The sequence below is a fragment of the Nanorana parkeri genome, unplaced genomic scaffold, assembly GCF_000935625.1.
Source record: "Nanorana parkeri isolate BGI_ZX_2015 unplaced genomic scaffold, ASM93562v1 scaffold1507, whole genome shotgun sequence".
In the NCBI taxonomy this organism is placed as follows: Eukaryota; Metazoa; Chordata; class Amphibia; order Anura; family Dicroglossidae; genus Nanorana; species Nanorana parkeri.
In genome coordinates this window covers 328,308-340,456 of record NW_017307775.1, presented here as the reverse complement: position 1 = coordinate 340,456, position 12,149 = coordinate 328,308, and the positions used below count along the sequence as shown (strand labels likewise).

Here is a 12,149-nt window from a genome sequence, read left to right as displayed (position 1 = left end):
GGTAAGGCGCGGTCAGGTGAGGGGGGGGGGGGGGTCACTGAATCTGGCAATTAGATTTTTTAGTACATCTCAATCCAAAGGCTGCAGAAGACAAATGCTGGAGGGGAAAGTTCAGCCGCTCATCTCGCCGCAGTGCTGTCTGCTGACACAAATGCTGCTTGCAGAGAGCGAACTGCGTGGGAGGGAGACTCGGAGGCAGGGAAATTAATCAAACTGAGAGCTGACGAGGAAAAAAAAAACTAATTGCAGAAAAGCTCAATACATCACCAATGTCCCCATAATAATGACGTCTCAGACACCCGACATGTATATATATATATATAGTGTGTGTGTGTGTGTGTGTATACACTATATTACCAAAAGTATTGGGACGCCTTTACACGCACGTGAACTTTAATGGCATCCCAGTCTTAGTCCATAGGATTTAGGATTGGGTTGGCTCCGCCCTTTGCCGCTATGACAGCTCCGCCTCTTCTGGGAAGGCGTCCACAAGGTTTAGGGGCGTGTCTATGGGAATGTTGGAGCATTTGTGGGGTCAGGTACTGATGTTGGGGGAGGGGCTCGCAGTCTCCGCTCTAATTCATCCCAAAGGTGTTCTATGGGGGTGAGGTCAGGACTCTGTGCGGCCAGTCACGTTCCTCCCCCCCAAACTCCCCCATCCATGTCTTTATGGACCTTGCTTTGTGCACTGGTGCGCAGTCATGGAAGCCGGCTTCCCGGGCCAATCAGGAAGTCGGGCTCCGCATCATTACACGGCGCTCGGCTTCCATGATTGGCCAGCAAGCCGGCTCCGTGCTTTCTCGTCACAAGGTGATGAGCAGCATAGGGACGGCTTTCTTGCTAATCGGGAAGCTGGGTGGCGAGCCATTACACGCCGCCTGGCTTCCTGCATGGGATTTCCGGTACTCTTGTATCGGCGAGTACTGGGGAAAAAAAATCTCGGTACCAAAATACCGGTATCGGTGCATCCCTAATAATAATAATAATGCTGCGGTCTCCGGGATCTTCATCAACAATTCTTATTCTATTATAAAACCAGCAACATAGTAGCAGCTGTCGCCAAGTTTCCATTTGTATCAGCGACTACAGAAGACCTCATTGTACTCATCACAACTCGGGATACAGGGAACACGCACATGATTGTGTTTGCAGCAATGCAGATGAGATAATCGAGCGTCTAATTTGGTTGATTTACCGGTGACTGCTCAGTGACTGCGCCGCGTGCAGGATTTCTTATACATATTGCTTTTTATCCTCAGCTCTCCATTATTGTTGCGGATGACGGCTGCCATGTAAATGCATCTTTCCGGATGAGGACGCAGTTTCCTTGTTGTAACCTTTCGGGTGAAATACCGAAAATTCCATATTTGCATGACTGTATCTCACATGCAGATCTGGCGATTCTTTCGCTAGCAGCTGGACACGTTTCTATGATTGGACGGAAGATATATGTTGTATTATTGGCTTCATAGATTTGCTGATGTGATGTTACATGGGGGATTTATAATATTGGGGTTTAGTCTTCATTCACGCAGTGCTAAGTTGGGCCGCTCCCGGGAGGGACAGGTGCCGAATGTCATTGAGTGTGGCAGCCTGTTCTTCCCTATGGGAGGACGCGGCCGCACGCCATAATACGCACACTTGTGCGGGTCCGGGGTGTCTGTGCTTAGGTGCAGACACGATCCTTCCTGTCTGCGTCCGAGTACGGACACGCGGATCCACACGGATGTGCAGTTCACGTGTGCATACAATCGATGATAGGAAATCACCTGCATTCCATACAGCGTACAGACCTTGAAGGTTGGTGCTCGCAGTGACAACGCCGATGGCGCCGCGTCAGATACAGTCCATCATGGAAGTCACCAGCACTCGATGATATGTGCAGGAAGTAAAGCACTTTTTATTAAATTGTCGAATGCGTTTTACAGCCAACGTTTCGGGGCCACGCAGGGTCCCTTCTTCTGGGCGACATAGTGACCACACTATGCCTTACTTCTTGCACATATCATCGGGTGCTGGTGACTTCTATGATACATCTGTGCGTACAGACGCGTCCTCCCATAGGGAAGAACAGGCAGCCATACGCAGCACCTGTCCCTCCCGGGACCGGCCCGATACAGGTGTGCACGGCCCGAGTTTACGCTGTGTGAATGAGGCCTTAGGGGTGGCTTTAATTTAAAGTGAACTTAAGGACACTGTAATTTGCAGATGGAAAGGAAAACCGCCCTGTGTAAGCTCTTTGTAGCTGGAGCTTACACACTGGGAGTTGTAGATATATCATTAGCGGGGTTTCCCTGAGCTATTCCAAGGGTTGCTCCTTATCAAAAAGGTTGAGCCATGTTAGTCTACACCAGCGGAGGGCAAACTCTGGTCCTCCAGCTGTGGTGCAACTACAAGTCCCATGAGGCACTGCAAGACTCTCACAGCCATAGGCATGGCTCCTAGAGACAATTGTGTGATGGAATCTGTATTTTCACGACAGCTGGAGGGCCAGTTTGCCCATCCATGGTCTACACCATAGGTAGGAAAACTCTATCCCTCCAGGTGTGGTTAAACTACAGTTTCCATCATGCATCTGCCTCTGGCAGTCATGCCTGAGGCTGTGAGAGTCTTGCAATGCCTCATGGGAGTTGGAGTTGCACCACAGCTGGAGGACCGGAGGTTGCCTACCCCTGATCTACACTAATGGCTGAGAACCATTCAGCGTGGTCCCTGACCTTGTGGTCACAATGGCAGCCAATCACTGTTATCGCATGAGGTTTGTGCGAATAAAGAAAGAGAAAGGAAAACAATAGATTGAAACCTGTTATGTTGCAGAGTAATTCCACTTCGCCAGGTGAATTTGGGAAAATGCAATTACCCCCTCCAATCTGCCCCCCCTTTAACCGAATGCTCCACCCCCTCCCCTCCATGGCTGCTGGTGTACAATTCGTACACAGCATTGCAGCCCTGTGCTATGTACTGGTCAGGTGACTGCACTGACCAATGAGTGCCCGCCATTTGCAGGCGAAAATGTAAATACATTAGTGGGGGCAATTCCATTTTCCTTAATCCACCTGCGAAAGTAGAATCACCCTTTAAAGGAGAACTATGGGGTTAGGGCTTTTCCCCATAGTTCTCCTAAGGGTCACGGGAGGACACAAACTAGCGTCCTCCCGTCACCCAAAGCTCAGTATATAGGGAGCTACAGCTCGCGGTATACTGAGACGCCGCAGCCGGAACAGATCCTGACAATTCTGTCTGGATCCACCCAGCTGCGCGGGTGACAGCTGGCTCTGCCTATCTACTATTTCACCAGTCAGCGTCGGAGCGGGGAGGGGGGAATCCCTGCGGGGAGCCGTGAGTGACAGTTATGGCTCTCTGCACGGATAGATCGAGAAGTGAGCGAGTGACGGTATGTGTTCCCGCACTTCCCGATCTATTGAGCCGGCCTGTGACAGTTTAATTGTCACAGGTCGGCTCAGATTATGAGGCTGAGTGAAAATCACTCACCTCATAGTTCTCCTTTAAATAACCAATAATACTTTTGTTTACAAATGTTCAGCTCGCAACAAAAACCTCAGCAGGGAATTTATTATTACATTGTATCCAATAAAAGTCCTTTCTAGCTACCACAGCTACCTCCTCATGTATAAATTCCCCCCTCCTCTTTCAGATTGTAAGCCCTCAGGGGCGGGGCCCTCCTTACCATTTTGTCTTGAATTGTATTGTATTTTTTTTTTAGGTTTTGCTTGCAGAGAGGGGAGGCCCGGAGCTCAGCTTAGGTGCGTCCTGCCGCCATGAGTTCTAGGACACGCCCCCCTTCAGAACATCTTGAATTGTATTGTAACTGTAATGTCTTCCTTACATTGTAAAGCGCTGCGCAAACTGTTGACGCTATATAAATACTATGTAATAATAATGATAATGATTCCAAAAACAATCATGTAACAATAATTTCGGCCATCCAGTAATTGTCACGTGAACCGACGCTGCTGAATTCCATCTGGGCCTCTCGGCTTCCATGACCTCCGGAAATGAGACCGCCCATCAAATCCCTTCCATAGATAAAGACATGTTGATCCCTTTGCTTCCCATACAGGTCCTGGTTCTCCTCCCTCAGGACTCAGCGGTCACTGAACAGGTTAAAGGCTTAATAACAGATCAGAGAACCCTTCCGATGCCCCTCTCGCCTCGAGCGCAGTTATCAATATTATGGAGAGGTCTTTAAGCAGATTACATACCGGCCTCCCGAAATAATGACGGGACCAGCATTTCAAATACTTCGCTGATATAATTAGCACAGCCTTCAAACTCAATTAAAATAATTTTTATAGATGCTGCGGCACTGATGATCTGTTCTACATTGCTGTGCTTAGATCCCGCTGTGGAGGGGGCGGCGGGGGGAGATAAGGTTCAATCGAGCAAACATCTCATCAAATGAATCTTTAACTCAGAGGAGCATTTCTCCATCTATAGTATCCCTCTGTCTATATGTAATCTAATCAATCAATCAATATCTTTCTGTATCTATCCATCATTTTTATCTATACATTGTATCAATAAATCTAGAGTGTCAATCTATTGCATCTATCTATATCTATCTAATCAATCAATATCTGTCTGTCTATCCAGATTTATTGATACAATGTATAGATAAAAACGATAGAGTATCAATCTATTGTATCTAGCTACAGTCATGGCCAAAAATATTGGCCCCTCCGGCATTTCTGTCAGATAACGCACCACTTCATGCAGAAAAATGTTGCAATGACGAATGTTTCGGCATTCTCATGTTTATTTCTTTTGTTTCTATTGCTAGGACACAAAAAAAGTGGAGAAAAAACAGCCAAATCTGACACATTCCACGCAAAACTCCAAAAATGGACTGGACAAAATGATTGGCACCCTCAATAAATATTTGGTAGCACGGCCCTTGGAAAAATAAGTGAAATCAGTGGCTTCCTGTAGCCATCAATGAGCTTCTTACACCTCTCTATAGGAGTTTTGGAGCACTCTTCTGTTGACAACTGCTCCAGGTCTCCATGGACGGTGAAGTCTGCTGTGGGTCGGCCGACACTTTAAGGCATACATGTGACGCTCTTTTAATGTAAAGCCCCCATTATCCTTTGCACACTGGCTGGAGTTTGGGGAGAATTTTGGGTGTACCTGCTCTGGCTGCTGAAAAGAGAGAAAATCTGACCAACACAAAAGGGGCTGTTGTATAAAACTTCTACCCAACGTGTATGTAGCTGGGAGAATGCTCTTCCATGGTATTATGGCCACTAGATCAGGGGTGCCCATTAGGTAGATGGTGATCTATGAGTAGCTCTCAAAGCTGATGCTGGTAGATCAGGAAGGGGGGGGGGGAATGGCGGCCCCTTTATTCCATTTTGGTATATTTATTTAGTTGAGCACACATGATCACCTATTAGCCTGAGTCTGCTGAGCCGAGCTCCCCAACACCTTTCTGGTGGATTCTGGTGGTTGAAGTGCCATGTATTACATCAAAGAACATTAGTTTGAACAGCCTGTTACAAAATACGGCAAGGTGAGCCACGAGAGAGAGCGGGGGGAGACAGACAGGCGAGAGAGGAAAGACAGCCAGGAGAGAGAGGAGAGACAGCCAGGAGAGAGAGCAAGGAGAGACAGCCAGGAGAGAGAGAGTGAGGAGAGAGAGCGGGGAGACAGCCAGGAGAGAGAGGAGAGACAGCCAGGAGAGAGAGCAGGGAGAGACAGCCAGAAGAGAGAGGAAAGACAGCCAGGAGAGAGAGCAAGGAGAGACAGCCAGGAGAGAGAGCGAGGAGAGAGAGGAGAGACAGCCAGTAGAGAGAGGAGAGACAGCCAGGAGAGAGAGGAAAGACAGCCAGGAGAGAGAGCAAGGAGAGACAGCCAGGGAGAGAAAACGAGGAATGCCAGACAGGAGAGAGTTTTTTTCCGTTGGTAGATCTCATGTAGCTCGTCATTTGAAAAGTAGATCTTAACACAAAAATTGTGGGCACCCCTGCACTAGACGGAGGTGAAGGACATTTCTTACGCTCCTCAGCTCCACCTAGTTGCTGTAATGACGTACAAATGGTATTCACCCAGCTATACACCGGGTGAAAGTCTTATACATCAGCTCCAAAAGTGTCTCCTATATGTAACTGCTACTGTGACACGTCAACCAGCTGTAACCAAGCAGGATCAGCCATGTTTCAGGAGGCATAGTTGGAGACTCTAGCTAGACTTACCATGCTGCTATGGAGGCCCCCTGATGACCGGGGGCATAGACAATGTCAAGGGGATGAAAATAATGACATCAAATATTATTATCACCTACGGGGAAAGCGCACAGAGATCTGCTTCACAAAAGGGAAATGAGTAAGGAAAACACGAGAGCAATAATTCGCCTCGGCAGACCAAAGTGAAGGCAGTCTGAGTTCCGCACATTCGCAGGAGAAGTCTTTAAAACCTTATTACTTCACTTCATCTATGTCAGGAATCATTAACATCTTGATAATGATTTTGGGCCGAGGACTGAGATGTCAATGTACATTAATCAAGTCGAACATTTTAAAGATTGCTTTTAAATCTCTCGTAGAGAAAGGTTTATTATTCCTTCAATTGCTTCATAAATGAGAACCGAACATTTCGTGGTTTGTGTGTGTAAAGGTGGGGGAGGAGGGCTCGTGTGTTTCATACTATCGTTACCACCGGGATATCCGACCACGTACCAGAAGATGGCGGATGAAAGACGCTGGATCCAGAATTGCTACAAAAATTGGGCTTGTAGAGTAAGGGCAAGTGCAATTTCTTCTGGCCAGGCTGGAGACGTGTCAGCATTGTCCAGGCTATGGTATGTTTTGTCACTCTATATAAGGCAGCGGTCGCCAACCTTTCGGTCCTCATGGACCACTAAACTCATCATTTTAAATCTCGCGGACCAATAATATGTGGTGCCGCCCGCCCCGGCAATAATATTAATTGTTTCCCCCCCCTATCGAATCTGCCACTGGTCCTGTCGGTGGCGCCCGGGGGAACATGTCAACCTCTAACCCCCAACCACCCCGGTGGCTCCCCTTGCCCCACAATGAGCTACTATTACCTGACTTCTCCCCACTTTTTCTATGTCCCGCAGCCTGCTGAGTCCGGGTACTGATGAGATGCCCCGCCTCCTGCACTGTACTGACAGCCGCGCATTCCTTGTGACAGCCGCTGCTCGAGTCAGTAAGAGGCAGCCCCGGAGCCTCTGTGCCGCTTCAATGACGGCCCAGCCTGCACGGCATCAGAGGGGCCCGGGGACCACCAACATTTTCCCACGGACCACCAGTTGCCGACCGATGATATAAGGGATGAGCAATTAATGCTCTCAAGAAGCCACATGAGAAACCGGGGCTGTTGTGGAGGGCGGGACCAATAGGCTGAACTTAATTCTGCTCAATATAAATTTTATTGCTCTTTTTAATATGTTGGCCAAGTTTTGGCGCCGGTGCAGCCACTCGGTAAACAATCCGGAGACTGACGTCAGGTTTATGAAGATAGCCGTCATGAAAAGAACGGTTGGCATTGTTTATTTGCAAGGAAAGAACCGCCTACAGTGAAACGCACAGAACATGCGGCTTTTCTTTTATTTTAGATGTTTCCTTTGATCTGACGGGGAAAAAAAGAAAGTAGAATGCTTCGCTCTCTGTCTGCCAGGGGACAGCTAAAAATGTGTCGCAATATCGCCGCTCCATTAAATTATTCTCCGGGCTAGGCGGGTAACTACAGCCATCTGAAATAATGACACGTGAAAGCGGCCATTGTTTACTGAGGACACAACGGCTTGCAGGAGGATAACGTACTTACAGCCAAAAAATACGGATTTTCGCTGCAAATTTTCAGCCGAGCGGATCAGGTGCCAGGTTTTTAGAGTCCCAATCTGTGTCCTCATTGGTGTGTTTTGGAGCAGGCGACATGAAGGGAATGGAAGCTGGTGGTAGTTGGTCACATTCAACTGGACTTGGTCTGAAATGTTGAAGATGTTTTGTAGCTCATCCATGCCAACTTCTTCAGTTGTGATGAGTATCAGGAAGATACCCCAGTATTCATACCCCCCAATCCCCACCATACCAGGAACATACCTCAGCATTCATATCCACACAGGTAACGCAGACACCTTAAGATGTTTTCGCAGCTCATTGAAGCCACTTCTTCAGGTCTGAAGAGTGTCAGTGACATACTTCAGCATTTATATCCACACAGGTAGCAAAGACGCCTTCATGCACACACCATGGATGTGTCAAGGCAGATGTCGATGACCTAAGAACAGGATGGGAGGTGTGAAAGCTGTGGAACCGTCCTGTTCTAGTTACATATTCCAATCCCTGATTAACACCTAAGCAAACTTCCTGACACCAAGGATGGGATTCTGCTGTAACTAGAACGGAGGGGGGTCCACAACTTTCACCCCCCCCATCCTATTGGACTATCAACATCTACCTGAACACATTCCATGGTGCTTGGATGAAGGTGTCCACACTTCCAGTGTCGATATGGAAGTGTGGACACGCCGGACTGTCAGACGAAAATCTGGGTCTGAGCGTGCGAATTGTGGCCGTCAGCGACTAGTCAATAATAGCGCAGAATGGGGGAGGGGCAAGACTGGTACAAGACAACAGAAGGGCAACAGCGCCGTGTCAGATTCCTCGCATCGCTGTAATGGATCCTGGGGACGCCGCCGTTCCGACTCACGGAACCGAGTGGAAGCTCCGCCCCCGGGCCGACGACGTCATACGAGACCGTCCCCGGCTTCGTCATAAGCCGCAATCTCGCAACTGTCTGGCGTTCCAGCAATCCCAGCGTGGATGCCAGACGAGTGCCGGTCTCCTTGCCCGCAGCCACACTCATCACAGCCTCCCTCTCCACTCTCCATCCGAGCCTTGGACCCCTGGCTGACAAACCTTATGGGACACCCCGAGCTAGCCTGGCCAGGATTAAGCCACCCCTAACAGCAGGACGCCAAAACCGCAAGTATTCCCCTCTGGGTTGCCTCCCACAGGGGATTTAAACTCTCTGCTGTAAGCTATCTGGGACTTGTACGTACTGTTGCATTGGAGTTAAGGGAAGTCTTCCCCTGCTGGTGACTAACGATATTGCCTTCACTACTGATACTGTGGATACACTTATTACAAACCTGCTTGATGAACTGTGATATTACCTGGCTATCATATGTGAAGTGAACATAGAAAGTTATACAACCATCAGGTTCATTGCTATATAAGTGATTGGGAACCCGACATATAGGGGTTGTGTGAATAGAACATAATCTCTTAAAACGTGCATTGCTATGTGAAGTTAACATTAGTGAAGCCTAACACTCCCAACATTGTTCCTAGAGACCCCTCCTTACTGCTCATTTCTTATAATAAATACGTTAGGTTGGAAGACTGATCAATGATGCACTGAGCTTGCTTGGCAGTATCAAACCTTGCCATCACGTACTCCTGGGCTAGAGCATGTGATTGTTGACGTGTCTCCGCAGCTGAGCTCCATCTTCCTATTTAAATAGATTATTACAATCGCCTTTCATCATCTCGTGGAGTCACGAGGCGGCCCAATGAAGTACTGATGGGGGGGTCATAACAATCTGGCCACTCAGTGTACAGGATTGGATGCTGAAGGGTACTTGGTGCCACTGTGACTACATTGCAGCCCGCCTTCCATCACCCTACCAGGGAATGAACCCTGCTGCTGTAGAACCACTTGTGTCTTCATGCCTGGTATACACAGGATCGGATGTTGAAGGGTACATGGCGCCGGTGTATCTTGCATAATGTAGAATTAAGGAGTATATGGCCCCAGCTGCTGTAAATGCCGGGGTATGTTCCTGAACTCATTGGTAATGAAGAGGTGGCCTGGAGAAGCTACGAAACATCTTCAACATACAGAACATGTTGAATGTGAGAAACTACTACAAGCTACACCGTGACCGCAGAGAGGAAGCTCCAGTCAGGGTACCAGGCGGTCCGTCACAGCGGTGTCAATATTTTTTTTACTGTCCTCATTCTATATAGGAACGACCTGAAGGAACCTCGGAGCTCTTATGACCCTTCAAGGTGTCAGGACCACAAGCTGGATGGTTGTCTTCAATATGGCGCCCGGCCCGGAATGGCTGCTCAATGTAAAACTGACAATCCTCAGTTATTGCGTTGCCCGTCTCATTGCCATTCCTTCGCCTTGATCTATACCTATTGACATTTGGGGCGGCACGTCCGGCTCGGTGGGTTGGCAGAGCTCGCGTGCGGCAGTTCTGTGAATTAAGATTTCAACGTTCCAATGACCGATAACAACCGGAGTCGTCTCTTTTAAGGAAGAGCGAGGAGAGTGAACGGCTGACCTTCCGAAGACACTTTTTCTTTTTTACACTCACAGTAACTAAGCAACTCGCCTGTGAAATGTGAAGTGGACGGAAGACGACGGGCCTTATCCGAGAGATTACGATGGAAAGACAAATGGTGCTCTACAGGCTGCTGTCCTTTCCCGTGGCAAGAATGATACCATGAGACATTATCTTCCTCGCGCCACTCCATCAAACCCTGCGGTGGCTTTGCATAGTGAGCCTTGTGTGAGTTTGTTTCTTATTGGGGGCTGGAGAACTGAAGAGTAGCTGACCAGCTTATTTGCCGATTGGTCGGCTGCTGAGATTTAAGATTGCATTGCAAGTGAAAGCCCTCCGGTAACACACTTCCTGTCTTCGGGGTGACAACACTTCACTGCACAGTGTCTATGGAGGAGCAGCATTGTCACCCTAGGCTGCTCTCCAGATTATATGAAATAAAAAAAGAAGACTAAGGTAGCCGCCACGTCCATAGACTGGTAAACTGCAATGTGTTACATTTTTGTTTCTTGGGATTAGAAATACTTTATTTAGATTACAATGTTTATGTAACCATTGGGTGAATTTGGCATATTTGTGATGTTCAGAAACAGCATGGTGCTAGCAAAAAGCATGACAACATAAACGTCTCACCACTTCCAACCTAAGCTCTACAATTCTTACCAGACATGACGCAGTATAACTTCACTGTTAGGCCCCATTCACACTGAGTGGATTACAAATCGCGCGATTGTCATTTTGCGCGATATCTCGCAAATGATTGCATTGGACCGAGTGCCATCGCGCGACATCCGCGGCAAAAAAAGGGTCCTGTAGCAGCGACGCGCACAGCCTCATTCACTTGCATTGGAGCGCGATAAATCGCTGAGTGTGAATGGGGCCTAAAATGCTTTCCTCCATTTTAAACCCCCTCCCCCCCGAGTACCAGAGACTACAGCACTGTCATGCCTGCATGTAGTGCCCTATGTAAATGGTCGAATCAACCTACAGTATTTATATTGATATGTTTATTACTTTTATCATAAACCAATACATAGAAATTTTGGTATAAGGGGAATAAAAGTGTCCCTCTGCATGCCCAGAATGTATCTGGCACAAAAAATTTAATTTACCATATAAAAGTAACAGTGACATCATCACTGCGCTGTACATAGCTTGTGCAGAGACCAGAGCTGTGAGAGGTATCCAGCAGACTCCACCCACCACGGCAGACATGACAAGTACCCCCTGCACAAGGAGAGAGAGCAGCAGTGAGCGGTCTTTATTACAGGATGGGCTGAGACAAGACCAGTCACCCAGCACAAGAAGAGAGAGCAGCAGTGAGCGGTCTTTATTACAGGAGGGGGCGGAGACAAGACCAGTCACCCAGCACAAGAAGAGAGAGCAGCAGTGAGCGGTCTTTATTACAGGAGGGGGGCGGAGACAAGACCAGTCACCCTGCACAAGGAGAGAGAGCAGCAGTGAGCGGTCTTTATTACAGTAAGCTCCAAGTCTCACACTGGATTACAGATCTGGAAGAAATACACAGAGCTCACCAAGATTCAGGTAGAACGCACATGACTCTTGTATGAGGACAATATTTTCTTACCCTGTAGTTGAGCTTTAACTCTGCTATATTAATGTAGATATTTTCCCCTTATCTCCCGAGAAAGCAAATCTCTGTGAAACGGGTTGGGAAAGTGACTCTGCCATCTCTTCCTCAGGTAAGTGACACACACGCACCCGGCCATCCACATGATGCACAAGAAAATGTGATTCATTAAACCAGACCACCTTCTTCCATTGCTCCGTGGTCTAGTTCTAATATATC

The 12,149-nt window shown here is 48.0% G+C and overlaps 1 protein-coding gene across 1 annotated transcript in view; it reads right to left on the bottom strand.

Moving 5' to 3' along the window:
• SLC39A11 (solute carrier family 39 member 11) overlaps window positions 1–12,149 on the bottom strand; it is a 204,503-nt gene that overhangs the window by 21,619 nt on the left and 170,735 nt on the right. The gene's annotated exons all lie outside the window — the stretch shown is intronic.